The sequence below is a fragment of the Bombus affinis genome, chromosome 14 (genome assembly GCF_024516045.1).
Source record: "Bombus affinis isolate iyBomAffi1 chromosome 14, iyBomAffi1.2, whole genome shotgun sequence".
In the NCBI taxonomy this organism is placed as follows: Eukaryota; Metazoa; Arthropoda; class Insecta; order Hymenoptera; family Apidae; genus Bombus; species Bombus affinis.
In genome coordinates, this window is record NC_066357.1 from 1,732,914 (window position 1) to 1,755,883 (window position 22,970).

The window sequence follows — 22,970 nt, forward strand, 5'->3', positions numbered from 1 at the left end:
TCTTCCGCGTGCGTGCGTGCGCGCGGGCGTCTGTTGCACGTTTTCACTGCAACCCGAGTTGCTGAAGGCGCGGCCCGATCTGTCGCGGTGTCCCCTTACAGATTTCTATGCAACTATAATTAGGTAACTGACACCAGTCCCCGTAGGAATCCCTGTTAGCTGCGAAGCTATGCCGGCGCGGAAAGTGGCGCGAATATTTTCGGCGCGAGGAAAGCCGAAATTAAACGCGGCGTCGTACTTTTACAAGCGCGCTCACAGCCTCGTATACTTAACCGGTGTTACTCACGGGTGCTTCCTCCTCTCGTCTATTCTCCTAGTAGTTACGCTTTGCTCCTGTCTTATTCTTTTCTTCTGGCCAGCCAGAGAGGTGTTTCTTCGTTTTACGCTCGCGCGAACCAGAGGTCACGCCTGGCTTTCTGTCACTGATGGCCCCCACTCTTTCCTATGCTCTTTCAACGAATCTTTCTTCCAACTCTTCTTCCACACACGATCGTTAAAATCGATTTGTCACGGTACGAATCATTCAGACAGAGCCACATTGATTAAGAAATTGGAAAATGGAGCGGTGACGATGTTGGAATTATTATTTATATTTATTAAATTTACGTTCCGATTTACTATTATTTATATCGCGTCTTTTAAGAATGAAATATCAATCGCATACTTGGATAGGGAAATTGAACAAAATTTCAGATTTACGAAAAGTCGATCAACTTGACTTGCATCTACTAAAATATGGAAGTCATGGCTGACGTTTTATTTACACCGCGATAATCGATTAAAGTGGAACTCCGCTGCACACTTGTTCCGCGTGTGGCTAAAATTAATTCTTCATTGTGAGGATCGATAACTAACGAGGTACAGTCTTCCTCTTTTCCCCTTTTGCAAAAGCTCGAGTATATAAGATAATATAATGAGCAACGAACAACTGTATTGATCGCTTACAATTTTGACTTAAGATCAATAGAAATGCGCGGAGGTAACAGAGAAATTAGAAATGTAACGTTGCAATGATGGTGCAATAGTATTTCACCAGCGATGCGTTAATAATATCAAGATGAAACGTGGAATCTGTGAATAATAAAACGAATGATTTCATAGTTATTTACACCTGTCGTCGAGTGATGTTTATTCGAGCGCGTGCATGGAAAATATGGCCGTTTACATTCCTGCGCCATTTTTACCACGACCCTAAGCGTTTCTTCATTCTCCAAATACTTGACTCAACGCCAAGCGGTTTTCGTTAGTCCCACTGCTGCTGTGCGAGCTTTCCATTGGTTTTATATAAATCTGGGCGCAGGATGCGCTTCGTCTCGCCCCTTCAAATAATTAATTTGTTCCTTTGCAACGCGAACAAAGTTCTAGCGATGAATCGGCGACGAGAAAATGACACTTGTTATCGAAACGCGCGTATCTTTCATTCGATAGTTGTTAGACAAATCTTGAATATGTTCGCTGGTGATATTTTATCGATGACATGGTATCGAGTGAAAATGAGAAAGAACGTGGGAAGCGAAGGAAATGCGCGGTAGAAAACATCGAACCGATGGAAATGTGCCAAAGAGCGTGGTTTCAAAGGCACCATTTGTCATCCTTGTAAGCCGCAGGAAAGTGACTCTTTCCATCTGTTTCCCTCGGGTAAAAGTCATTCGAAACCCGTAACGTTTGCATTCGAGACGTTCCTACGATGGTCGTCTGTTCATTGTGTGGAAAATGAGAAGAAGGGTCGCAAGAATGGGCGGAAATTATTTCAGTGCTATACAATTTAACGAAAAACGCTTGTTCCTTGTGTCAGGAATTTTCAGGCAATTCGGTTAAACGTTTCTAAAGGGGCAAAGTTTTCGTAATTTCTTCTACCATTACTTTCCAACGAAGCATTTCTTTTATCAAGCGCTACACACTTCACTTACGTAACATCAAACTTCTGCGATCCTTCGAAACATTAGTAAATGATACACAATGTAATGTGTTTAAACCTAATTAACACGTTGAATGCCATGGGGATTACCGGCACTCGACTTGGCCGTGGCGCCGTGGGGGTCACCGATGACCAAGATTAGTAGAAATACATAATTTGAACAAATGTCAATAGTTATAAATTTTTTATTATTACCATCGTTACTAAAATGGTGTGACGAAATTAATTCGGTATAAAACATATAAAAACAGGTTTATTTATACATGAAATATAGATCTATTATATGCGTCCCTACCAGTGGCTGTCGAACATGGGAAAAATCCGCTTTTCCCGTGTTTTATCTTAACGAACAATAATGCTAAGGAAAGTTTCGACTTGAAAAATGTTTGATGGCAATTAAGGGCCTTGACAGTAAAGTAAAAAATGCTAGATCTTGTGACGGTTCTTTAGGATTATTGTCCGAATAAGTACAACCAAGGGATGGATTATGATTTATGGTAGGTCCCGGGACATAACAACATAGAACAATTATTTAGCAACACGAAGAAACAATATGGGATAATTGATCATTGCAAAAAATAAATGAATCGAGCGAAATTGCAGTACAGCGCCATGGGGTTTACCGGTGACCTCATTGAGATAAATTCATTAATGATGATTATGCACCGTAATATATCTCTTGTGTAATATTTCAACGTTATATATATCGTATAATAAAAATTTCATCGTTGTGCCACGGCCAAACCTTGTAAAACTAGCGTGCCATTCATAGCGTGTTGACCAACTATACCAACTATAATTGGTATTGTAAGTAGTATTAATTATAATTAATTATAATAAGTACAACGATGCACCGATACTTTCTCTAACCATTGCATGTAAATTGGCCGCTTGCTGCTCATATTATTAATTCGAGTGAAGCGATTTTGACAAATTTTCAACCATCCAAAATTTCCATTTTCCCGTCTTCTCAAAGTTACAGCAGCCAAGTTTTTCTTTTTTTTAATTTTTTTTTATTTAATTCTTTACATTCTCAATTTGTCCAATTTTGACATTTGGAAGAATTTTTTAACTATTTGATTATCATATGGATGACTACCCCCAGCGGGGTACCATCCTCGCGTTTGTCAGGTTATATCCTTTGTATTCTCAACGAGAATTGATTGTAAATATTCTAACAAATAATAATAATAAAAAAAAAAATATATCCTTTGTGAGGTCTGTTGGGTATTTCCTTTTCAGTCTTCTTTCCATGTTTTAGGTGTTAACCGTTTCCGCAGCCAGCCGGTTTGAGCGTGTTGCTATTCTTACTTTGTATTTTTCTGCATATCTGTTAATTTCTTCCTTGACTGTTGGTATTCCCAGACGCCTCCGTATGTCCTCGTTTCTAACGTACCATGGGGCGTTTGCTATCGTTCTAGGAATTTTAGCTTGTATTATCTCTATTTTGTTTATATGGCTCATTTCTGCTGTCCCCCATAGTGGTCCAGATTGGTTTTATGATCGTTTTGTATATTTTTAATTTATTTTCTATGCTTAATTTGGATTTTCGACTTGTTAGCCAAAATTTCCATTTTCCCGTCTTCTCAAAGCTACAGCAGCCAAGTACTGTACATTGTTTGTTGGCAAGTTACGGTCGAGAGAGCAGTAGGAAGAGACGGGGGAGGCTTAATGAAGACGGAACGTTGTTTCGCAGAAGCGTGACAAATTTATCCTACGGCCACGCTGTTCGTTATCGTGATTAATAATCGCGCAACAATGATCGCGAACTGTCGCGCGAGCTACCAAGAAAGCAGACGGGGCCTTGTCGTTCGACAATTGCCTTGGCAGACAGCAGACGTCAGCGTGTACGCCTTCCCCGATTCCTCCATATGCCAGCGTCAGGTCAGCAAACTGTTCTTAACGAGAACGAAGCGGAGAAACTCCCGCGAGACTCTGCTTTCGCATCCATCGATTTCATCCAGCTTCTTTGTTTTCTCGAGGGGGATGTTGACGAGAGCGAAAGGATTTTACGATTTTTGTCCAGAATTAGGCGCTGGAATGCCGACTGTTATTTCCAGGTCGTGGAACTATCGATTTCTTTCGCTGAAAAGCTACCGTTCCAGCATTCAAATTTAGACCAGAATTTGTCATAGGCTAAATCGATTAAAAATTAATACCACAATTCGAATTTACATTAAAAATAACGTTCAATTAATTCGATATTATACCGGAAAATTACGTTGTGTATACTGAAATTAGTAAAATAATAGTAAAGTTAATATGTAAGCGTATAGAATTTCCTGTAGCCTGTTTTGTGTACAATATTACGGGTGAAACGTGAGTTCCATGGATACCACAAAAATAACGTTTGGTAAATTCTACTTTACATTGTAAATGTGTATTATGTACGGTAAATTTAACGAAATTCGATGCGTATATAGAATATCGAACCACTGTCTCGTTGTAATCCACTAAGCATCGAGCGAGGAGATTATATATCCGTCAGTATCGAAAAAGGTCTGATCGTTGCTATCGTGGGTGGAGATTTACACAGATAATTGAGAAACTTTCAGATATTTCTCGCCTCTGAAAAAGGTGGCTAATCTCGAACCGGCCTGTCTCTCTTTCTCTCCAAACTACCGAATCGACCTGTTCTTCCTCTTTTGATACGTAAATTTCGTGGGCCACCGCTTGCTGGAATTGCTTTATTTGCATTTAATGGACTCTCGTATTTTTCGACGACCCAGCCCTGCAGAGAGTGGCTTCCTCGTGGGTTCTCCTCCAACTACCATAACCTACAGCCAGCAAGCCAATAAACGTGCAAATATCTGCCGCTAATGCTGCGATTACAATTAAAAACAAGCTTTTTCGATCGCGGTATCGACGTTAATTCCGTTTCACAATGAGATACCTCCGATCCCCGTTTCGAAACCGAGATTCACCGGGAACCGCAAGGGAACCAGGTAACCGCAATTAACACAGGTCGATAGACTCGATTTCGCTTTCCACGCCTTCCTTCCCTACTCTCGTTATTTTCTCATAACCCTGCAAAACACAAGGATCACCATGATCTACCGGTTCTTTTCAAAACTTCACCTGAAAATCCTCATCGCACGATTGATGACGAAGAAAATTATAATCAATGGAATAATCACGTAGATTATTATTTCTATTCCTTTATAAAGTATCGTCGAATCAACTTCTGGTTTTATTTTATAATATCGCGTGGTACCCGTGGCGTGGATTAAAAGGATTATACACAAATTTATATATCCGCGAAGAAGATAAATCAAACGGTTAAACGCATCAGTCACATTTTGCAAAAAGAACCTGGTAATTTATCCAAAGACGTGGGGTGAATTTTTGGAAAGGAACACGATTATAGAACGAGTTCTCGGTTTTCTACGAGGCTGAGGCGAGCAAACAGAGACGAGGAGAGAGTGGAGCCGCGGAGGGCGGGTGAACGACCTGCGGGGAATCGGTATTTGCGGCATTCCGGCGAGAACGATGAGGATGACCGAGTGCTCGCTCCCCCGATTATCCTCTTCGCTACCCTGCAACACAATGAATGAGAGAGTTTGCCTCTCGGTTTCTTTCTTCGTAAGTGCACCGGTAGCCAAGGTCACCGGAAGCCCCGGGAAAATTAACCTGCTTCTCCGGCTTCGACCGAGAACCCCGGGAACACGCGATCCTCGGATTCCTTCGTCTCTTTTTACACGCTCTCATCCACCTTTTACGACTCCGACAACTGCTCTCCCTCGAACTCGTTCCACTCGATGAAAACTTCGCCTTGCAAAACGGTGATTCCGATCTCTCTACAATATAGGCAATCCGTACGAAACTGTATATTCAAGGCTGTAGGTCTATGACCGATGAAATTTTGAATTTCACCTGCGATTATTTCGAATTTATGAAAGAAATCGCGAAATGAAAATTTCGCTTAGCCAAACAAACACGCTTTCGTAGTGAACGTAAAATAAGCGAAATAGAATTCAATGAACACGATATACGTTTAACCTTGCTATACGATCTTGTACAGGTTTCTACGATATAGAGTACGGTGTCATTGGCGTTTGAAACACGGTTATTTCGTAGTTGGAAGGCGTGAAAGTATTGTCGACCGTTTTGTTGGATCGCGTAATTTCGCCTGGCACGTTTGCCGCAACCTTTGTCGGCCCGTTGCTTTTAAAGTCGTTGTGCAAAATGGCAATTTACGCAGGAAAGATCGGTTCTTTGCGCTGCGTTATCAGATGTTGCAACGTACTTTCTGTTTGGTGGCCAGCCTGCGCCAGGACTAGAAGGAATATTTATTTTCATCGACGAGATCCGCATGGAGAGAGAACACAACGGGTGACCACGTGTTCCGTTCTGCAGCTGCAGTTCACATGGTCGACGAGAAAGTCAGCGTTGCGTTGCATTTGTGCGTGACGCTCGATTATCCTCCTACTGGCTGCAACACGTTGTCTTGTCAGTCCTTTCTTGTTCATTCTTCCATCAAACTTGGTATTTTCCGTCGTTTGACAAAACTTCGTAACAAATCAGCTGTTCAGAAGCAACATCCATCAACTTCATATATTGGAAAGTAGAGAAAGAAGATGGTATTATAAATATTATTGTTTTTAATTTACGCCATTTCTCCAATTTATCCTTCGTATTCCGAATTCTTATTTTGTATAAAAAAATAATTCTAACCAATTAATCGTATCTCTAACAAACTGGATCGCGTATCCCAATTAGCATAAAATTAATTTACGAACAGGGGCTGTACATTGTCACAAAATGTTTTAACCTCGCACTTTGTGTCAGTTTGTGTCTTTTTACAACATTTCAACTCAAAACGCCGCAAATTTTTCTATAATTTTCTATTAGTCTGCTCAATGGGATCCGATCAATTTTATTTTCTCAGAATGTTCAGTGTTTTATTAAACTTCATCGAAACTCCTGGAATTTTTCGAGGATTGCGGTTGGTTTGGCTCAAAGTCGCACGATTATGCAAATCAGCGCTGCGTTTGTTTCTCTAAATCGAGCAAATTACTTTCTTCGTGGGCTGAAGAAGTCGAATCGATTAAACCGCCGGAACTCAGAGGACTGGGAAACGCCAGACCGGAACTCATTTCCCCGGAACACTGGCGAAGAATGCGCGCACGATCGTAACTACGTCCATCCAAGCAAAACGCGATCGTTACACCGCTAGGGGATTTAATGAAGCGAGATATTCGGACTAACGTTGCACTTAAGAATCCGCCGTAAAGTGTTTCACGATAAGTGCACTTGAAACTAAAACATTTCGCGTCACACCAAGCTGTTCCGTAAAGTTCAAGTTCTCAGATGGAAGAATATCCGATCTAAAATATGCAAATGTCTTTATTACTTTGTAAAATAAATTCGTTTGTTCGTTATAGGTGCCGTTTAATCGGCAAATTAATTATTATAATTTACTATGTAGCTGCAATTTTTTCAAATAATTTTACATACAGCGATTAGAATGTTCGAGCACCATTCCAAAATTCTAAAATTCTAAAATTAAATAATTAAATAAATTTCTAGCAACTTTAATAGTTGTGATAATAGTAATTTAGCTTTAATATTATAAAACAAATATCGTATTTAGATGCACGTATTTTTCTCAAGCAAGAAATAATAAACTAAACGATTTCGAAATTTCACTAAATGTCCGAATAAGTATCGAATCACGACTTGGTTAATCATTTTCGACGTACACTATTCTTCCAACGTTTCAAACTATGAAATTGACAGATGTCCTAATACATATGAAAAGCAGTGTACCCTACATGGAATTCCATAGAATTCTTCATTCTTCCAAGCTTCGTTTACTCTTCAATTTCTATGGAAACGTCTAAACCGTTAAGCGATTCTGCGTGAAATCTCACGAATTCTATTCAATTCCGAAACAGGATACCTGCGTTTACTCGCACTTAAAATTCTCCAGCGTTTCAGCGAGACGACGAAGGGAAGTGGCATTAGCGGTTCTCGTGAAAAAAGGGCCGCGAAGGCGGACGGTTGATACGCGCGCGAAATCGATGCAAAAAGAGCTCGACGAAAGCTTTGTATGGAAAGCGAGGCGACGCTGAGAATTTTCCCGCGGCTGCCAACTCTTGCCAGCCGGCCGATTTCAGCGTTCGGCTAAATAGCTGCCCATATAAATATAAATAGCCGCCTGTCCTCGATTTCTCGATGGCCAGAACCAGCCGGATGCCGAGTACTACTCGACGTTCTCGCAGATGCCTTCTGTATACAACAGTTCGATTCAGTATCGAGGCGAAAAACTTCGCGGCGTTCACCCACTTGTCTTTCGGCCTCTTCATCGTCCTTCGTTTCGCGCGACTTGACAACTTGTTTGTCTGGCGAATCTCGTCGATCGAAACCGCGATACGATCGAACGAAATCAATGCAGGACTTTGTAGAGAAGCCGTTTTTTTTTTTGCGCAAATATAATAATCTAAAAGAGATACGACGCGATACTCGATAACTGTCACGCACGAGCAATTTGTATTACTCGAAAAGTGCCATAAAACTAAAACATTTCGCGTCTCACCAAGCTGTTCCGCAAAATTCAAGTTCTCAGATGGGAGAATATCCGATCTAAAATATGCAAATGTCCCTATTACCTTAAGCTTGTAGAATAAATTCGTTTGATCGTTATAGGTGCCGTTTAATCGGCAAATTAATTATTATAAAATATTCGATAAAATATTCATACGACTGGAAGAAAAAGCAAGATAATATGGAAATATTGCACGCGATGTCCGTGTACTTTGAAGATGGCGATGAAACAAGTCCCGGTTAATCGTAAAGCATCTAGGAAGAACGCTAAAAGCGGATACGGAGGATTTTCCGCGCAAAGATCATCAACCTTGCATTTTCCTTCGGCGAGTGGCCGAGTTACAGGACATGGCAGAAAGGATTATTAATATCGGAGCGGGTTAATGATCGCGCGACTCGTTCGTCGAGACGGTGATTTATCAACGACGTAAACACTGCCCTGGAATTTCCCTGTTTGCTCCGCCGTCTCTCATTAGGCTTGTAACGCGTGGAAATCGTAGCTTGGTGTAAAATTAGATTTGCGAGGACGAGTCGCGAGCGTTGTGCAATTCGGCTGACGAAGGAGAGAGAACATCGGTGTAAGGCAACCCGATATGTCAGGATCTTCGAGTTTCGTTACTTCCAAACTCGGAGTCATTGTAAGAAATTGTAACTCTTCAGGCACGTTGTTCGTGGTGTCGATTCTTGATGACTCGTTCACATCGAAAGGATCGAACAGAAGCGATTTTGTCATGCTAACAATATCGATTTAGTTGCGCGATAATGTCCGTGTCTAAAGTTAATCGAGAAGAACGTTGTGTCGATAACGTTACGACAGAATTACAAGATTATGCAAACACAGATATAACAATATAATATGACAGGATTAATCAAAGAACGTAAGAAGTTTGCTGCGTTAGAAATAACCGGGATACGCGAACACCTTATGCGTCTTGCAATTACTCGGGAGGATAGAATCAGCTTCGTATACGGTAGAAATTTGATGCGTTCGTATCATCGTAAGATCCCACGCGGTTATTTAAGAATCATAAAAACGAATCGCGCGCGCGTGGGACGATACACCGGAAACGTTTCGCTCGCCGTCCTCACCGTCTATCGTTCCGATGAATCTGCAAATTCTCCGAGCTCGTCTCGATGGAACAGGTTCGCGGTCTTCTCTCGCCTACATTCCTCTCCTTACGACAATCGCATCATTTGACGTAACTTTTGCATTCGCGGTACGTTACACGAGGGCCGAAGGTTACAGAATCCATCGAAAGAAAATAAAACGATCGTACAACGCGAACGAGCAGAACTGTAACACGCACGTCGAGGAGAAAACGAAGCGTAGCAAAAAGTCGGCAACGTGAATTACGAACTGGTCATGCGGTGTAAATCGATTTGTTCTAATACGAATATCGAAAGTTGTTGCTAATTTCCTTGCCTCTGTTCCGCGTCTTTTTCCGTCTTTTCCATTCGATTTCGATCTGTAGGAAATTTCAATTTCGCAGGTGCAAAGTACAAGAATTGTTGATTCGATGAATCGATATATCCATGTGAAGTCAATGACGTTTTAAAATTAGAAGAGCTTTCAAGTTAGAGCTAATTGGAGATCGGCTAATAATAAAGTCGTCGAACGACGACCGAGGTTGTATCAAGTGATGCAAAACCAGCGTAATCCCATATTTCGACACGTGAACGACACAGAAAGATATTTTTAGAGAACAAGAGTCGTTTAATTCATATATCGTGAATACTCGTTCAGAGAATTTTCTTCTTTTAATCAGTTTCTAAAGATTTCTAGAGCATCGACTTCATCGCAACGAAATTATTTCACATCCGGTGGATAGCACGCGCGACGTTTGGCATTTTAGCTTCTAAATCTAAAGACGTATGCAGTGTACGAGGTTAACGTATTTTGCTTATGCGTAGTGTACTCTTTTACGATGTTTCGACGTGAAATGAAACGATACACGAGACAAGAAAGAAATGGAAGATTGTTTTCCACGAGGCAACGTGGAACGCGACTCGATCGAAATGCGGCAGCGTTCTTTGTGAATCAATTGCGATCGACGACGCTGATTGTAACAGTAAAACGATGAATTGCGCGCGTATCGCGTGCTCGCAGCTTGGAATCGTCTGAAAGGCGGCGATTTGCAGTCGCCACACCAATTAAACCGGCATCTTCTCTTCGCCATTCCACATCGCTACCAACTTTATCCCGTTTGAAATTCGCACCCGCCGCGATTCCGTTAGAAAAAGAGATTCGCAAAATACCGTTCTATGATATTTTCCTGATTTAATAAATTTCAGCTCCGCGGAGTAATAAGTTGTATCAAAATCAACGCTCCAATTAGATGAGTAATTACGGTCTAGTATTTAGTTATAGCGCAGTGAATGAGTTCGTTACGTTTTCTCTGTTTAGCCAGCCATTGCTCTCCGAATTCCTTCGGTTTTTGCCATGTAGAAATATTTTATTTCTTACGCACTTGCGGTAAAATCGGCCGAACTGGAATTAATTGCATCGAAAGAAGAAATTTTTATTTATAAGGAAACTTTCTATCGAATCTTTCCGTTTAAATTCCAAGTAATTTTAGCCGCGTTACTTCCAATCGTCTTTCATAAACGTTGATATTGCACGCGAATCAGAGAAGAAGACCACTGCAGGAAGTGAAACGACACACCGGTGGATTACTTCGTTGCAACTTCGCGGGGTTATCGTCGATAAGGCGTGCGCTGACCCACGCGACACGATAATTTCAAGATCCCGCTTCGCGTCCAGTTAGTTTCCGTGAAATTTTAATCGTACACACTTAAAATTGATTTATACCCCTTTGTTTCGCGGGAACGAAGCGAAATCTGGGTCGAGCCGCGTAACTTTTTACGAGCGTGCTGCTTTCGATTCTTGTGCCTCCCTTAATGCTACATTTACTTCGAACAGAGAGCACGCTATTAACTATGAGAATTTTCAAAGACACGAGTCATCTAGCCGTTTAACTGGCGGACGTTGGCGCAAACGGTTCAGACAATTCAATATTCTTGTTTTAACGCTTGCGTAACGCACGTAATCGCCGTCGAGAACGATCGTAAATCAACGGTGTGAACGAACTTCGATCTCTAACGATCAACGTCTATGATGCATAGATTGATTTCACGGTCATATTCCGATTAATATCATCGTGTTTTCTTTAATAGAACTTGTTTATCGTCCGGTTCGAAGAATACGGACGGAACCGTACTGCTTTCAGCCAAAGTAAACCTGCAACGGAAGTCTCTCGTTTCCTCCGCCCAACTCGTTTAAGTCTCCTTGTTTTCAACATGGAACACAGTTCGCTGGCCGTGTCTTGACACCCGAACATGCTCGTAAACGCATGATTCGTGTGGTCGATGAACGATAATGCCGCCAGCGCGTTAAGCACAACTGCTCGCCAACTACTCGCGCAACGATTGTCAACAAAAGTAAATAACATCTGTACTCGAGCGCTTGAACCTTGCGAACGGAATACTAGCAGCGGTTACGTTAAACAGGTCTTTGGTGTGTTGGGTGTTCGATGAAACGACGTGCACGATTTTTGAAGTATTTCTAATAATGTAACTAAAAAACGTTTCGAACGAAAGTTCACCTGTTTCGAATCAGCTACAAATTGCTTCGTTCGAAGGTCATAGTATTACAGATGTTTGAATTCCACTTGGTATCGGATATAATTCTATGAAATCAAAGATACGCCTTGCCGTTTAAAAAAGACAAGATGACTGTGAATTGTTAGAGAAAAAAGAACTTTTTGGAAATTTAGTGTAAGTGGTTCAATTTGCAGATGGTTCAAAAAAGGGTAACTTTCGTTTGAAATATTTTTTTGTTATTTACTATTAAAAGTGCTTTAAAAATTCTGCATATTATCTCGTTGTAGTATGAGATAGAATGCAACGAGGTCTAAATTAAATCATTAAAACGTAATATGAGGCTGTGGGTCCGTTTGGAAAAGTATATTCTGTTTTAAGATTCTGCACGATGTAAAAGATAATAATTTACAATTAGACTGTGAATCTTTATGCACGGACGAGGAATTCAAAGCGCTGCAATTTTTCTGCTACTAACGTTGTTGTCATAATTTATTATTATAAAAATTATCTAAAACGCTTCGAATGCGATAAATTTCTACTTCTGTTGCGTTTCTAGATTGTGTTTGTAAAAGTAGGAGTTTGCACTAACATTCATAGCCTACTTATGATTAACAGTATTTCATTCGCAAGTAGAAAAGCTGGAAATGTTAATCGGTATCTTAGTACGTTCGGTTGGAAACGGCAAAGTATAAACTCTTCTTTCGATATTTCGCACATGGAAAATTTCGTTCTATGTTTATAGCTTTGGCTCTATAGCTCATTAACTCTATTTTCTTTGTACCAGTCGATATTTCGTAATTTTGACGATATCGTGACTACGCTTGGACCAGTTCTTTACTCATCAACAGACCATAGATTTCTATGCACTTATTGGAAATTTGAAGGTGCAAATATATATAGAACGCACGTGACATAGAAAAATATACGAAATTTTTAGGGAATAATACTCGTTCTAATTAATATTCGTAAAATAATTTGTCACTTGGATTCCATTTTTCTAATTATTTTCGTAATTGTAATATTTCATCGCACAAAGTCTTCTAACGAGACTGACCGACCTCGCTGTCAACGAAGAAACTTTACAACCTATTTGTACGCATAGTAACGTTGGCAAAGTATAAAACAGAACCATCGATCTCTTTTGAAACTCGATCGATTCCCACGAGGTGAATCATCAACGTGGCACTAAATATATATGAGTTAATCGGAATCGATAGTAACGTTGGTTTGCGGCATCGAACCGATTGCAGGGGACCGTGGAACGGGAAGCTTGTTAAAAATGTTGCTGATCGACCGCGAGGGAACCGAGGCGACGCAAATTCCTGGGAAAAAGACGAGTCGAACGAAGCATCTTGCCGCGCCGGGATTAATTGAGAGGCCGGAGGAGAACAATCCGTTGGATGAATATCCTGATTGTTGAGCGGAGCCACAGCCGCGGAAAATGATATTCCCCGGGTAATGAGACGAGCCAACGAGTGATTTAAGTAAATCTTCGGTGTATCCTGAAGGAGGAGAGGTTTGATTATCCGTGAAGAATAGTTCCTTTGAATTTCGCTATGGATTTGATGCACGACACGACGAATATAATTTGATAATTCTCTAGAAAGTTAGGAAATTAACGAAATAAAATAATGACTCAGCGCGGGAAATCAAGCGTTTAAAAGCGAACAGTGTAAAGAGGATGACTCATATGCCAAGCACGATACGATAAAATAATTCGATAATTCTCGATAAACGTTAAGTTAGCGGAAGGGAATAAAGATCCAAAGATAAGATCGATAAATCAGCAAGTATTTTAAAGTTGACACATCAGCTGCACTGATAAAATTTAATCGCGTAGAATTTCTACCAATTTTGATATCGACCTGTTACACGATACGACGAAATAATATGTACGATAATTCACGATAGAAATAAGAAATTAGCCGAAGAGAGTGAAGATCGAAGGATAAAATCGATAAATCGTCGAGATACGTGCGAGCCGCTCTATCGGAAAAGGAAACTTCAACTCTAGAAAATTTCTATTCATCGACCGCTCGTGAAATTCCATGCAAGAAGTTCTCCATTGAATTTAGGTCGTATCTTTCTGAGGAATCGCGTTAAACAAGGCTGATTATTCGCTGGGACCAGCATTCTTCGAGGCTGCTTCCGCGGTCTCGTAATCGCTTGATGGAGCACATGCGCGAGCGCGTACATACGTATGCGCAACGGATTCTCCGGACAGCCACGTACTTGCGCTCTATCGAAACGCAGCCCGAGGAATCGGGCGGCCGTGAACGAGGCAACGATCTCCGAGGCTGGTGAATCGAACCGAGGAATGCGAAGGAGCTGCTCGATTCGAGAGTGTCGCCTGCCGAAGAAAGAAACGGATGAAAAAAGAAATTATCTTTCGGCCGCGGTGGAACTCGATCGATCGAATGAAAAGCGTCTTTGTGACCAGCTTTATGATCTCGATCGTTGCTTTTCACTCAGAAGTACTTGCTCGAGATAAGGCTTGAAACGTGCAAGTTGCGATGTTTATACGACGATTTATTATTCGCGCTTTGACGCTTTGAGTTCTGGATCGCGTTAAGTATCGTCGTTCTTTTACAGACATCTTACTTTACATTTCGTGATAGCAGAAGTTTTTCGTGCAATTATGCGCACTAACGACTTTTCTCAACTCGAACTGTTTCAGCTTTCCAGCATCTCTTTTACGAAATAGGGACACATTATAGAAACGTAATATTTTTCCAGATTAATCTTGACCTGATATCCAAAATTTGCCAGAAGAGATCAAGTTAGATCGGATTATGTTTGGGTGAACAAGCTCTTAAAGGGAAATACCACTAAAGCGATTACAGTTTCTCGTTAAGGTGTGACCCAATTAACAGTTTAAACGCTTAGATCTGAGGTAAGAATTTGCAGTAAGCTCTTAAATATCGTATCAATTAGAAAGTGGATATTAAGCAGTCGGGAAAATGTTACGAGCAGCGCGCATAAACGCAAACGTTGGCCAGGTATGTAATTAGCGGTGCGTCCGGATGTCTTTAAGAAACGCTTTAGGTCGCAGGAATTTTAAGTACACGAAGTAATAAAGCGTACGTAAACGACGCATAATGAACGAACGATAGTGACTGGAATATTTTGAATGGATGTGGGCTTGGTTCGCCACGAAAATAAAGAATAAGCGATTGAACGAGTCGAACATGATTTTGGAAAATCCAGACAAGTAGACTTCGACCCGAACACAACATCGTTATAAATTAACTCGTTGCTCCCTAACGATATTTCTTTTTGTACGAGTTTATTTTAAAGTGGTCACGTTAACAATGGAGTCATTAGCGACCACTTATCCCCATACAGTGGTTACATAGATGGATATTTGGTTATTAAGCGTTCATAATCTTACGAACATCTAACCTATGCACATAATTTGATACTCGTTATCGTCTATAAGGAGATTTCGCGTTACCATCTATATAAAATATTACTCTTGGTAAACACGTTTTATCTCTTTCAAATCCTGTAAAGATTCGTGGAAAACAATGCACGTTACCCACTAAAATAGTTATCGAGCGTTAAAAATAAAGCATAAATTTAAAATACACGTGGAGAAGAAAGTATAATAGAATTTTTAATAAAGTTAGAGTTTCGAATTAAATTACAAGCGATAGCTAATTCTTGGAGAGAAGTCGGTACGCGTTTAGCCAAGTGGTTAATGGGTTAAAGCGTGGCGAACCGAGACGCGTAGCAGCCTCGTGATTCCGTGTGCCTAAATTTACGCACAGCAGATGTAATAAAGCGTGTGCACGCCGTTTTACGGTATCCTCTATCCGGGATTCCGAATAAGCAGCGACGCAACCGGCCGATTACGTCGCTTTGAACCGATGCCAGCCACCTTTCTGCGATTCTCCGAACGCACCAAGGTGCGACCGCGCCGTGGAGGAACGTTCCTGGGGCAACGTTTCTCGAATCGAGGAATTTGCCTCCCCGTCGTTCGATACTCTGCATTTTTTCCCCATGAACATTCGTATTATCCGAATATTTTAATGTCTATACTCTGATATACAGTTTGTATCGCGTAATATGATTCTTCGATTCGTTCCAACGACCGTCTCGATGTAACAAGAACAGAAATACTTCGGTATATCCTGAAGAAAGTAATTATTGCTGTCGAGAGATTTGGAATTCGATCGACGAATGAACGCATCCGTCTTAGTTTCTTTTCTTTGTTCTGTTGTTAGATCGGAGTATCCTTTATGAGTGACGAACAAGATGCAGACGTAAACTTTTACGAAGTGAAATAACAAGCGAAAATGTTGATTACGCCGAAACGCTGGAGGTATTTCAGGCACAAAGAGAATGTAACGCTAGAGGTTTATTTGCGTTAAAAAACTTAGCTAATTCAGCAGTGAGAAATATATAGAACTCTGGAGTACTAAAACAAACTGACAATACGCTTGATCTCTATTTAAATAAATGAAATTTAATACCAAAGTACATTTTATTCTCCTATTTTAGCTCTATCGTATTTTGAGAACGCTCTGTCGGTGGTTAACTCAGGCTACGTAACCCGGTTGTTTCATTCGTACATAAAAAAAAACTCCACATTCGCAATCTAGAATCCTTTCTCGTTCGGCTTTCACTGGGTATCGTCGTTTCGAGTGTCTGAAATTATACCCTGGGACGAAGATTGCTTGTAAATCGAATAGAAATTGAGACAACTGGGTGTTCTAGTCTTCTTCCATGGGATAGAAAGCCAGATGAATGTATCCATAACTCACCACCGTATCAATTCCAACGGAACTTGTTTTGCCACTTTTAATTTTCCTTAAACTTCTTATCGATCACCGTATCGTTAAAGCGTAGAAAAAATTTAATTAAATTTCCTGCTGAAAATAATTATCTTCAAAGTCATCATACGTCCTCTCGTCGAAGATCGAGAAAGCGATGAATCGTGTACGATGCGTCAGAATGTACACTATCGTCCATAAGTATTTAGACGTCGAATAACTAGAGAAATACGTATTTTTATTATTCGAAAACCCTAATATCGAAGAAACATAGTGTTCGTCAAGATCATCCGACTTGTTATTAAGTTGATTATTATCACGATTATCAAATATTAGCAGACAAACTGCAAGAATACGAAATAACACATCCAAAGGAATCAGAAACGTTCGTTTGAACGTATACTGCCATAATTATTTGGCTACTTGACATTACAGAAAGTTGAAGATATTTTCTACAATATCAGTGATATGTGTAATACATAAAAGTCACTGTATTTGCCGTAGGTGTACGAGTATTCAAAAGTCACGAATACTTATGAACGGTAGTGTATCACGGCGGAGTATGTGGCGGAGCACGTCGTTGCTTTCGCGGCAGATCGAGCCTCGTTCAAGGCTACCAGCTTCTAACTTCGCGTGTTTACCGACGTCAAGTCAGGACCAGGCATCTCCGCAAGTAGGCTCCATCGGGTGAAATTCGAGAGAGGAGATCACGAACGGGTGAACGGTTATTCTCGATGAATGATCGCAACTGGATGTGACTTATTGCCAGCAGATTCTCGCATTCGACGAACCAGCCAACATACAAACAGAGTAATCCTGCCGATTCATACGTTATCGACGACCATTAACGATTCGTCCTCGTCCAACGAGAATTAATGACGCTTTTAGACCGCCACGTGTTTTTTTAGTTTCATTTATTCTTCGCTTATTTCCTTTGGTTTACTCGAACGAAACGTCGCTCCGCTAACGCTCGTCGTTAGTCATGTACATTGACACTCGTAAGTAACTAGACACTTCGGTAGATTCGTGGCGATAGCGTAGATTTCAACGAATCTGCAAAGTAACGACGAGTTAACGACTAGAAGCAATCATACGCTTATTAGCTGCAAACGGAGTTAGCGATTTCTACGTTTAAATTTCGTTAAAGATGATTAGGAATATGCGTATAGAACGTTTCAGACAATTTGTTCGAAGCTTCGAAACGGTAGAGGATGGAAGAAAGATTCATCAGATAAGAACCGAAGAACGTTTCTTTTTATCGGTATTAGTCAGAAATAGTTGGAAGGATTAATTGCGTAGCGTGAAAGTATGATGTTGCCGAGGGACAAGTAGTAACACGTTTCGAACCAACGGATTTCCATAAACGCCAACCTGCACAATTTTTCGTGATTTGTTGGCAGATCGCGTCACGTTTCCGGTCGGTCGCTTCGATGGATTCTGCGGAATGCTCGCGTGACTCACGAGGAATACTAGTTGGGCTTCTGGTAGTCGGATTTCGGGCTCAGCAGACTACACAGTGTCTCGAAATCGAAGGTTATGCGGTTCTTCGTTCATTCTGGGTCAATCTGTTCCACAAGAAATAGTTAATAAAGGACTGAACGCGCATTCGATTGGCTTCAAGCTTGAAATTAACACGTAATAAATATCATTCGATGAAAAACTTTACACATTCGTAATTTATATATTTCCACATTACCCATACACTCTGACTTTCACGCACGAAAGAAAGCAATTCTTAGCGCCCATGGAAAGATTTAAAGGACGATCGAACGGCGCTGATCTCACGAAATCGACGTTCGATGATTTACCTATACGCGGACAACGCACAAATTGTCGTACGTTTTAAATTAGGTACTATTCCGCGGTTGGTCGAGAAGAAAAAAGGCTGCAAAGTGTCTTCCCTTATGAATAATGCAGCATCCATGAATCTCCGCTCGGCTAATAGGTGATCCCGGCCAAGAGCCGCCTTTCTACTCTCCGAGAAGCTGGTGTCGTGACGAGAAACCGTATCTTCCTGCGATTTTATCTGGATGCTGGATCTTTCCACGCGAACAGACGCTTTCGATCTATGCGGGCATGCAAAACGACCGGCATCCCGTCGCTCGCTGCCTACGAATCTACCGAAGAAGATCGTTTCGAGCTTAACGAACGTTCGAAATAACCTTAGATTTCAGTAACCGGCCGCCTCCCGCGGCTCTTACGTCGTTTTTCAACCGAGCAAAGGCAAAGAAAACAGACAACCTTCGCGTGGGTGTACTTTTAATTCCCTTTGAGTCTTTCTGGAAATACAGAATTTCTTAATTTCCCGATATAGAATCTACAGGGTCGAAACGTTCGTGAAGTTGAAGCGTACGGTCGAATGGATGCGAGTAAATTAACTTTCGGGTAAATAAATTCTTTCTATCGTTGAAAAGCATTTTTAAGCGTCGTACGAGGCAGTTAAAATCAACTGTTTACACGACCCAACCGGTTCCAATTATTTTGCGTGAAATTACAATCTTAGAACGTGTCGGTTCAAATCCATCGGAACGTGCACGTCGCAGTTTTTGAAATTTTACGAGCATAGCTCGAGCTACGAGAACATCAAGCGACGACAGAAATTGGACCTGTTCCTGTTTTGGAACGATCCAAGCTTAGAATAGATCGTCACGGAACAGCTTTTGGTTGCCTGCCACTGGCGAACAAGCGATTACGTTTTCCTCTTTCTCCTCTATTCTCGTTGGAACGCGATCCTTCGCGAGTTTACACCGTCGTTCGTTAATCCTGCTCGTCCGTAGCCTGCAGCGGCAAAGGCTTCACGGACGTTTCAATGCTACGACGACTATGATCGGCTTCGTGCTTTCTTAAGTTTCATCGCTGATTGACGATTTTCGTCGACAGAGACTAACGACAGAGTTTTGCTACATTCATAAAAGAAACATTCCGTAATCTCAAACTATAATATATAAAGCGATGAGAAAGACTAAATCATAACGTTAAGATTCTCGCAGAATTGGATCACGACGAATTTCAAACGTATGTTGCAACACGATGAGAACGTGTTCTCACAATGTTTGGCCAACACCAAGATCCTACAGACATAACCGGGAGACTAACTATAATTAATTGATTAAATTCGTTTTCCTAGATTGTACGGCTCTGTTCTATTCTATTCATTTTCGAGCAGCCGGCGATAAAATCTCGGACAACCGTTGACGAAACGAGGGCTCTGAGCTGCGACGACCACCCGGTGCATGCAGTTTCGGGATTTCGTGGTTGACTCAGCGCGAAATACTTCCTTCTGACGAGAACCACTCGACCCGCCGAAATATATACGAGCTGAGTCACCCCGTGCCGTGAGCACAGGTACCCTCTCCTTTAGCTGGTGGAACAAATATATCGAGTGAACATTCGGCGGCACTATGCACCCAAGAAAAATAGACCGACTGTCAGCCGGAAGAGACCACGGAATGATCTATTCGGAATGCGTTATTCGTGCTTTTAAAACGAAAAGTCTTTTTCTTCTTAGGTATTTTTGTTCTCGTTGTTCATCTTTTCGTTTTCAAAGTGACCCCGTTAAAAATGTGGTCGTAAAGTGGAGAACGAGTTCAGCGGTTTTAGATAGTTTAAGGTATCCAGTTGGTATCTGGACAGCTCAGAAGCCATACGGAAACTATAATGTGATTAAGGGAACTCCGATATCTCCGTTTCGCCACCTACCAATATTGGATTCGTTCGTTTTATTGTGTCGTAGTTGAGTAAGACTGGTCCTATGTTTCTGGAAGCTCTTTGCAACTACGTCCAAGTATGTTGTTCTTCTTACGTTGATATCACGAGTGTGCGATTCGTTGGATTATTACGAAAAGTCAGAATTAAGTTTGGAATAATCGGATAATTTTTACGACGAGCGAAGCTCGCAGTATTAGGCAATATATTTCCATCTAAAAATAATCGAATTCTTTTACTGAAAAAGTTAAAATTTATGGTTTTGCCTCTTAACTTCCTTCATTCATCCACGGAATCTCACTAACATTACTCGCGCCACAAAATTCGTTCACTCTACATGTTGTTCTAATTTCAAGCTAATTTGAATCCTACGAAATAGATCGTATAGCGTGAAAAAACGTCAACGAATGTTTTCCAGAATATTCGCTTTCCAATAAAAATCCATACGTTGAGTATCATAAGACGAATAAACGACGAGGGCAGTTAACGATGGCCAATGTTCTAAACTCAATCAATTCGTTTATCGATAGTTGCAAACGATTAAATAACACGATCGCTTCGTCATCGCGAGAATGCAACTACAGAGACACGTGTAGTTTAAGAACAGGAAGTCAGAATTGTCAGTGTCGTCCCGTCAATTGACAGCTCTCTGCGCAACATTGGCGCCATGCGCAACTTGTCTCGCCTATTTTATCGAACAACCGTACGTTTGCCAAACGACTTAACGATTTAAAGCACGTTTGTCTTTCCTCTAAACATTCAACGCTATTTCTCTTTAAAGCGCTTCCACGAACTTGCGAATCTTTCGTCGTGGAAAATCGACGATAAGAAATGTGAAGATTATCGAGATCGAAACGAGAGTTTCTCTCTTCAGACGTTATTTCGAAAAGGAGCGAGTCTTCCATTGTGAAAAATCGACGTTGGGTATTCAAAAGGAATTTCGAAGAGAAGATAATCGAGATTGAAACGAGCCACAGAAGGATACGAGGCACATGGCGCGCCTCTGCCCGCAGCATGTGCTTCAATAAGCTTTTGAAAAAAGATCAAGCCGCCCTCGAACAGCTGTCTGATCCACAGCACACACTATATACGATATAATAGTGTACAGTATATAGTATGTATAGTAAGTAGGAAAACCTACGGAACTTGGACATTGAATTTTATTCGGACTTAGAGTTCGCAAATCCATATAAATTCATATAAATTTGTGTTTCCAGAGAACGATATTTCTACCGATTCGTGCAACGACTCGTGGAACGGTAGATTTAATGACGGACAGAGATAAGGCGAGGCACTTGGCTCGGTGACCACCTAAACCACAAATTCCTTCTAGCTTTCGTTTTCGTTGACGCACAAGACACAAAACCATATTTCTGCTACTGGCAAGGAAACCTGCTTCAACCAGGAATATGGATTTTTATAAATTGTCGGTTTGTTTGGTCTCCTTGCTTCGTGCTTTGCTTTCTCGATTCCACGAACGCGCTGATTAATTTTAATCTTAATCAACACGCCATCATTTCTTTCTTTACTTAATACTCCACCTTTGTCTCAACACGTACCGATGTTATTAGCGGAAGAAAAGCGTTGCAAGAATCTTGACAAAGTTATATTTCGGACAGTTTCGCCGAAAAATTCGACCAATTAGTATCGTTAGTTATCTGTTAGGTGTATCTGTCAAACTTTCAGCTTAAATTGATCCTTGATCAATATATGAAATAGTAAGCTAAAACGGTCGATCGTAAAACGAGATCTTCGTTCGATCGTTTCTAATCCTTGCTCAGCTGTTGATGTAGGCCAGTAGGCTCTTCTCGAGGATTTTCTTAAAAATCCAGCTTCTCTGTAGTACGCGAGGCTTTTTATCAGCGACGATCAGAGCTGTGTTTAGTCGGATGCAAGCATGTCACGAGCAGTGTACGGCTTTGACGTGATAATTTGCATAAATCTTTGATATCCATCCATGGGATCGACCGGGGATCTGGAGGAAGAATATCGTGTCAACCAGTCACTTTCTCCGCTTGCAGCATCCATCTCTGCGTATGGGTTCGCTATTCTTCTGTCGTTGCTTCCAGCCGATCGATGATTACAATAGCGAGCGATCGTGAACGATTAAAAGGATAACGTTAACGTGTACTGAGGTACGAACGTTCGTGTCGATGCATCGATAGCTGAGACATAGATTTATCTTGTTCCTCGAACCGGGGATAATTTTAAGAAATCGACGAGCATCTATGAATGATTTCACTTCCATAACAGCTATGCAATTTAACGATCGAAAACGTTACGAAAGCAGCTTCGAATTATGACACTGTAAGACAGAAATATCGCACTGAGATAAAAGTAATTACAATTCTGTGAGAAACTGTCTCTTACATATTATTATAACACGTGCATATCTCAAATTTATGAAAAAAAAGATATCCGAATAC

General features: G+C 41.0%; 1 protein-coding gene and 1 long non-coding RNA gene across 4 annotated transcripts in view; one reads left to right on the top strand and one right to left on the bottom strand.

The window, feature by feature from the left end:
• The window catches only part of LOC126924207 (uncharacterized), a 67,855-nt gene extending 49,289 nt beyond the window's left edge, over positions 1–18,566 (top strand). For both annotated transcript variants that reach the window (XR_007713450.1, XR_007713451.1), the window contains exons 3-4: positions 14,801–14,957; positions 16,291–18,566. This is a non-coding gene — a long non-coding RNA (uncharacterized LOC126924207). The remainder of the gene's footprint in view (positions 1–14,800; positions 14,958–16,290) is intronic.
• LOC126924161 (uncharacterized) overlaps positions 1–22,970 on the bottom strand; it is a 74,655-nt gene that overhangs the window by 42,670 nt on the left and 9,015 nt on the right. The window lies entirely within an intron of this gene.